Here is an 8,383-nt window from a genome sequence, read left to right as displayed (position 1 = left end):
GGGAACTTAAAAACATTTGAAGAAAAAGTAGCTAAAATATATCCAAATTCAGTGAAAATTACAAGCATGTAATCCAAAAGTTCAAAGAACCTTAGGTACAAGAAAGATGAAGGAAACTATACCAAGTCATTTATTAATCAAATTGCTTAAAACCAGTAATAAATCTCAAAATCACTTAGAAAACATATTCCTTATGTTCAGAAAAACAAAGGTATAGATGACAGATTTCTCACTAGAAACAATAGAAGAAAAAAATAGAGGTGCAACATCTTTAAAGTATTGAAAGAAAAAAAATATATCAGTCTAGAATAACTTTACCATCAAAAATATTCTTCAAATAGAAGAATATTGGAGGTGTCTGGGTGGCGTCAGTTAGTTAAGCGTCAGAGTCTCAGTTTCACCTCAGGTCATGATCTTGTGGTTTTGTGAGTTTGAGCCCCGTGTCGGTGGTCTGTGCTGAAGGTGCGGATCCTGCTTGGGATTCTCTCTCTTCTCCCTCTCTCTCTGCTCTTCCCCCTGCTCATGCGTCTCTGTCTCTCTCTAAATAAATAAATAAACTTAAAAAAAAAAGAATATTGGGATACCAATTTTGACTAATCACAGGCTTCACTTGCTGAATGTCCAGTAAAACCAAATGGGCAAAATATATTAGCAGAGTTTTCCTTGTTTTTGTATGTGAGAGATTCCCTAGGGAGCCTACATGTGAAAAAAATTTTGGATCAAAAGAATTTCTTCACATGACTTCTGGAGAGGTGACCATATAGTTTGCCTCATTTCATTTCATTTGAGCATTATAATTACAAACCTGTAGTATATCATGGAATTAATTTGGACCAAACTGTAGAGAAATTATTAGTATTTCTTTTTTTAAATAAAAAAAAGTTGCATTATTTGTTTTGAGAGAGTGAGAGAGTACAGGAGAGGGGCAGAGAGAGAGACACACCAAAATCCAAAGCAAGCTTCAGGCTCTGAGCATCAACACATAGCCTGATACAGGGCTCGAACTCACAAACTGTGAGATCATGACCTGAGCTGAAGTGGGACACTTGACCAACTGAGCCACCCAGTCCCCCTGTTGTATTCTAAAGCAAGAGGTCTCTTTAAGGGCCAGTCTGACACCACCATTCATTAATATACATATGACAAACTGAAGGTAATTCATCAAGCTCATAAATCAAACGCAAATAAACTTGTGTTGAATTTGGAAAACTGGGAGACCCCTGGTAAAAGAAGGTAGCATTCTGGGAAGCTGCTAGAATCAGCAATGAAACTGAAATTGCATCCTTCCATGAAGAGGATTATGAGAACTGCAAAGCTAATCCCATTTCATCCTAGTGAAAACCTCATGGGGTTTCCTTTTTGTGTGCCTGTATTAAATTCTTTTATTCCACTAGTGAGGTTTTTGAAATTAACAAACTTAAAAATTTTTTTTTAAAGACTTGTTTTGGAAAATTACATTTTCGGGGCGCCTGGGTGGCGCAGTCGGTTACGCGTCTGACTTCAGCCAGGTCACGATCTTGCGGTCCCTGAGTTCGAGCCCCGCGTCGGGCTCTGGGCTGATGGCTCAGAGCCTGGAACCTGTTTCCGATTCTGTGTCTCCCTCTCTCTCTGCCCCTCCCCCGTTCATGCTCTGTCTCTCTCTGTCCCAAAAATAAATAAAAAACGTTGAAAAAAAATTTTTTTAAATTACATTTTCTTCATGCATACACAAGTTGCAATGATTCTTAACACAGAGACCTGCAGTGCAAGACGTGTTAAGAGAAGTCCTTCACATAGATGTAAATTATATCATATAGAAACCTTGATCTACACACAGAAAGGGAAAACAACAGAAACTAACTACACGGGTAAATATAAGAACTTTCCTTTTTTACTTTGAACAATTTTCTTGAAAATATAATTAACTCTTTAAAAATTTTTTTTTGACATTTATTTATTTTGAGAGACAGAGAGACAGAGCATGAGCAGGGGAGGGGCAGAGAGAAAGGGAGACACAGAATCTGAAGCAGGCTCCAGGCTCTGAGCTGTCAGCACAGAGCCCAACACGAGGCTTGAACCCACGAAATGTGAGATCATGACCTGAGCCAAAGTCAGACGCTTAACCGACTGAGCCACCCAGGCACCCCTAAAAAATATAATTAACTCTTAAATAAAAAGTGATAATGTGTTGGAATTATAACATTCATAAATAAAATGTATGAAAGAAAAGCATAAAACCTTGTGGAAGAGAATTAGAACTTCTCCTTTAAATAAATTTTGTAAAGAAATTCTGTAATTTTCTTATAAAGAATTGATAAAGTATCATCTAAAAGCAAACTGTGATAAATTTTTAAAGAGTATGATATATACCCTAAAGTAACAACTAAAATAGCATAACAATTTGAGCTGTTAAAAAAAAGGAGATAAAATGAAATAATAAAAAAATGCTCATTTAGTCTCAAGGCAGAAAAAGAGGAAAAGGCAATCAAAGAACAGATGGAGTATATAGAACAAAACTAACAAGATGGTCTTTTTAAACCCAAAGATATTTTAAAAATCACATTAAATATAAGTGGTCTAAACAGCCTAATCAAAAAGTACAGATTGTCAAATTAAAATTTGTTTAATGTTTATTTTTTTGAGAGAGCGAGCAGGGGAGGGGCAGAGAGAGAGAGAGAGAGAGAGGAACAGAATTCCAAGCAGGCTCTGTGCCTTTTGCACAGAGCTGGATGTGGGGCTTGAACCCACAAACCATGAGATCATGACCTGAGACGAAACCAAGAGTTGGATGCTTAACCAACTGAGCCACCCAGGCGTCCCCAGGTTGTCAAATTAGATTAAAAGAAAAGCAGTATATTATTATATGCTGCCTATAAGAAACTTGCAAGAAACTTGAAAGACACAGCTAGGTTAAAAATGAAAGGATGGCTATAATATATATGCCATAATAACTTCAAGCAAAAGCAAGCTGGGGTGGTTATTTTCATTTTAGACAAATTAGATTTCATAGCAAAGAATATAACCTGGGATAAAGAGGATAATTTCATAATGTTACAAAGGATAAATTTATCAAGAGGAAATAAGATTTCTAAGCATTTGTGTACCTAATAACAGAGTTCTAAAATAAAGCAAAACTGATAGAAAATATTTGGCAAATCCACAGTTATTGAATATTTTAATACCGTATCTCAATAACTAATGAAACCAGTAGACAGAAAATAAGTAAGTATATAAAGACTTGAACAGTAGTGTTGGCCAACTTGATCTGTGTCATTTATAAAATTTCCCACCAAACAACAGGTACTTGTTAAGTGAATAAGTAAAAGTAAGCATTTATTAAGATAGACCACATTTTTGGCCATCAAAAAAATCTGAATACAATTTAAAGGAGTCAAGTCAAACTACATAATGTTCTTTGAACAAAATTAAATTTTAAGTAAGTAGCCAATAACAAAGATATCAGGAAAAACCACAATATTTAAAAACTAAAAAAAAATCGGATTAAAAATCTAAAAAAAAAAAACAAACCAAAACCAGAGCTCATGGGTGTAAAGAGCAGAATGAGGTGGCTGCCTGAGGTGGAGAGTGGAGGACGGGCAAAATGGGTGTGAGGGTTTCAAAAGGTACAAATTTCCAATTGCAAAATGTATAAATCATGGGGACCTATAGTGTGGTGACTATAGTTAAGAATACTGTATTGCATATTTGAAAGTAGCTAGGAGAATGGATTTTGAAAGTTCTCATGAGAAAAAAAAATTGTAATTATGTATGGTGATGGATATTAATGGGACTTACTATGGTGGTCATTTTGGAGCATATACAAATATCAGTATGTTGTACACCTGAACTAATGTAACATTATGTCCATTATACCTCAATTAAAAAATTAACATACTTATAATCCAAGATTTAAGGAAACATTAAAAAATTGAAAATGTGTTGAACTACATGGAAATTAACTTATCAAAATATGTGGGATGTGGCTAAATAGTAGTTCAGAAGATAATAAATTGTGAAATAAAATCTCTAGCCAAAATAGTCAGGGTGTCAGATGGCACCCGAAAAACAAATAACCCAGTGAAGAAATGGGCAGAAAACATGAATAGACACTTCTCTAAAGAAGACATCCAGATGGCCAACAGGCACATGAAAAGATGCTCAACGTCGCTCCTTATCAGGGTAACACAAATCAAAACCACACTCAGATATCACCTCACGCCAGTCAGAGTGGCCAAAATGAACAAATCAGGAGACTATAGATGCTGGCGAGGATGTGGAGAAACGGGGGCCCTCTTGCACTGTTGGTGGGAATGCAAATTGGTGCAGCCACTCTGGAAAACAGTGTGGAGGTTCCTCAAAAAATTAAAAATAGACCTACCCTATGACCCAGCAATAGCACTGCTAGGAATTTACCCAAGGGATGCAGGAGTACTGATGCATAGAGGCACTTGTACCCCAATGTTTATAGCAGCACTCTCAACAATAGCCAAATTATGGAAAGAGCCTAAATGTCCATCAACTGATGAATGGATAAAGAAATTGTGGTTTATATACACAATGGAGTACTACGTGGCAATGAGAAAGAATGAGATATGCCCTTTGTAGCAACGTGGATGGAACTGGAGAGTGTGATGCTAAGTGAAATAAGCCATACAGAGAAAGACAGATACCATATGTTTTCACTCTTATGCGGATCCTGAGAAACTTAACAGAAACCCATGGGGGAGGGGAAGGAAAAAAAAAAGAGGTTAGAGTGGGAGAGAGCCAAAGCATAAGAGACTCTTAAAAACTGAGTACAAACTGAGGGTTGATGGGGGGTGGGAGGGAGGGGAGGGTGGGTGATGGGTATTGAGGAGGACAGCTTTTGGGATGAGCACTGGGTGTTGTATGGAAACCAATTTGACAATAAATTTCATATATTGAAAATAAAATAGAATAAAATATATAAAAAAAAAATGTGGAGAGACGGACATGTCCAGAGAGATACAGAAATCAAAATCTGCTTACCCAGAGAAGAAACCACTAGAGCCTTCAACTCTGATAGAAACACTTGCATGTAATTTTGATGGGTTGCTGAGACTGTGTGACTTGAGTAAGAGGAAGAAATTCTTGGGGTCACAGCAGTAGGGGTTCTCCATGCTTATAGTTAGTCCTTTGGGAAATGGAAATTAGAACCACAATAGGATACATGATACAGTTATTAGGCTTTCTATAATTAAAATGAATTGATGAATATGTGAGTAAATTGGAACCATTATAAACTGTTAGCAAGGATGTATAATTGTACAACCACTTGGAAAACAGGTTGGAAATTTAAAAAAAATGTAGATATATGCCTTCTATATTACCTCAACACTTCATTCCTAATATTTTGTTCAATGTAAGAATCAAATCAACAAAGAGTACATAATTTATTATTCCATTTGTACAAGGATCTAGAAAATGCAAACTAATCTATCGTGGTGGAGACAGCTCAGTGGTTACGTGGGGAGGAGGAGGTGGGATGCAGTGTGGGTCAGGAGAAATGGATTACAAATGGCACCAGAAACTCTTTTAGGTGATGAATATGTTAACAATTTTGATTACAGTAATAATTTCGTGAGTGCCTAAATATGTCAAAATTTATCATATTGTATACTTTATTCATGTAGATTTTATTTTTATGTCAATTATACTTATATGTCAATTATAATTATATGTCAATTATACTTGTTAAAAATTGCTAATCTAGGACTAGTGAAACCTTTGGGGCTTTTGCAGTAGAAATGCAGAACTTTAGTGTGGCTGCTTTTCTACAATCCAGAATACTTGTCCAGGAAAAAACAGCCCTACAAGCACAGCTCACAATAACAAAACAATTATAAACCACTCTGTATGTTGTATGGAAGTGTTGACTCGCTAATATTACACTGTATGTTAACTAACTAGAATGTAAATTAAAAAAAAGAGTGACTATATTAAGCAGTAAATTAGATATAATTAAACAGAGAATTAAGGTAAAAATGACACTAAAAGAGTCATTTAGAGAACAGAATAAAGTGACTGAAAGTATTAAAGAGTGATTGAGAGACATGGAAAACATTTTGGAATAAATACAAGAGAGATAATATAGAATGAAGAAATGGGTAAGAGTGTTCCAGAAAGCAAGAATTCATTAGATAAAGAAAAATAAATAGAAACCTGGGCACATAGTGAACTTGCATTACCTCAAGGAACAAGATACTATTTAAAAAGCTACCAGAGGGGCACCTGGGTGGCTCAGTTGGTTGAGCGTCCAACTTCGGCTCAGGTCATGATCTTATGGTTTGTGATTTCAAGCTCCATATTGGGCTCTGGGCTGACAGCGTGGAGCCTGCTTTGGATCCTCGGTCCCCCCCTCTCTCTGCCCCTCTCCTGCTTGTGCTCTCTCAAAAGAAAATAACATTAAAAAAAATAAAATAAAAAAAAATAAAAAAAAACAAAAAAAAAAAACCCAAAAAACAAAAAAAAAATAAAATAAAGGGGCACCTGAGTAGCTCAGTTGGTTGAGTGTCCAACTTCGGCTCAGGTCATGATCTTGTGGTTTGTGGTTTGAGTCCCACGTCAGGCTCTGTCGCTCTCTCTTTCAAAAATAAATAAACATTAAAAAATAAGTAAAAAGCCACCAGAAAAAAGACAAGTCATCTGAAAGGAGTACCGGTTAGACTGACAGTAGTTGTTATCAGAAACAAGAGTGGCATAATGGAACTAGGCATAATTAGGCATATTTAGGGCATAGTAGAGTAATATATTGAAGATGCTGAGCATAAAATAACTATCAACTGTGGACTCTGTATATGTCTATACTACTTTCAAGAATAATAGTGAAAAAAGACAAAAACTGAGAGCTTACTAATCACAGATTAATCATCATTGAAAAATCCATTAAAAGTTTACCTCAGGGGCGCCTGGGTGTCTCAGTTGGTTAAGTGTCTGACTTCGGCTCAGGTCATGATCTCATGTCTCATGGGTTCAAGCCCCTCATCGGGCTCTGTGCTGACAGCTCAGAGCCTGGAGGCTGCTTTGGACCCTGTGTCTCCCTCTCTCTGCCCCTCCCCTACTCACAGTCTCTCTCTCTCTCTCTCTCTCTCAAAAAGAAACATAAAAAAAAAGTTTACCTCAGGATGAAGAAAATTGAATCAAGAAAGGAATACAAAAGTTTCCAGGTGAGTAAAGAAATTAATCAAAATATGGTTAAGACTAAATTAACACTGTGGAAAACAATCTTTAATACCGATTAATTAGAGAATTTTAAACATAAGGTAGAGATAAAATTCTGGACAAATATAACATGGAATTTGTGGAGCAGCAAAGCAAGAATTTCAATGTCAGAAAAATTTATTTTATTTGCCTAATTTAACCACATGAAAGAAGAAAAATTATGACTGTTTCAGTGGATACAGGCATTTTATTTTTTTTTGTAAAAATATTTTTTAATGCTTATTTTTGAGAGTGTGTGCAGAAAGTCTGAGCAAGGGTGGGGCAGAGAGAGAGAAGGAGACACAGAATCCGAAGCAGGTTCCATGTTCTGAGCTGTCAGCACAGAGCCTGATGTGGGGCTTGAACTCACAAACTGTGAGATCATAACCTGGGCCTAAGTCGGACACTTAACCGACTGAGACACCCAGACACCCCATCATCATTTAAAAACTCAAATTAATATCTTCTGGAATCCACAGTTTCTGCAGTCCATATTCCATCTCAAGAGACAAAATTATCTGAAAAGAAGGCACTACGCACTCCCTGCTATTCCCGGTATGATTTGGAGTTGTATTTTAATTTTGTAGAAGCAAAAAACTAAGAAAAGAAACTTCCTGGATAAGAAACAACCCATGGTGCATGCTCTCAGTGGTCTGTATAAAAACATATTATCTCACCTTTTACTGAAACAACTAATATTATTAGTATCATAATATTAATATATAAAAAGTTATGCTTTCATTATTTAAATGTATTATGATTCTCATACATTTTTTTTTACCTAAAGTTGTTATTGGAGGCATATACAAATGTCCATCTAATGACCCAAAGATATTACAATTTTGAGAACATTCTTTTGGTTTCTTGTGGCCATGAGAGAGTAAGATCCCTCAACTGAAGATTGTGTAAAGGTCTACAGGGTGTCTTGATGGAAGAATTGTCCTCAGTAGGGTGTACCATCATGGATGAAGACATTCTTACCCACTACGACTCTGTCCTTGGGGAAGGTGAAGTCCCACACAGAGGAAAGGCAACAGGCAGTGTTAGATGCAGGGATAGCTGGCAGGTAGAAGTGAGCACACACAGAGAAAAAGATAAAACTATGACACAGAGCAGAAACACCAGGATATGGAGTAACCGCGTTGTTCCTGACAAATGACACGTTCACTGGGGCAGAGCTCTGTAG

General features: G+C 36.4%; 1 pseudogene; it reads left to right on the top strand.

Moving 5' to 3' along the window:
* The first annotated feature begins 737 nt into the window (after nt 1-737).
* LOC115525253 lies at nt 738-1,335 on the top strand (annotated as a pseudogene).
* Nucleotides 1,336-8,383: the final 7,048 nt, after the last annotated feature.

Source organism: Lynx canadensis, chromosome D1, assembly GCF_007474595.2.
Source record: "Lynx canadensis isolate LIC74 chromosome D1, mLynCan4.pri.v2, whole genome shotgun sequence".
Lineage (NCBI taxonomy): Eukaryota > Metazoa > Chordata > Mammalia > Carnivora > Felidae > Lynx > Lynx canadensis.
This window is presented reverse-complemented; position numbering and strand designations above follow the sequence as displayed.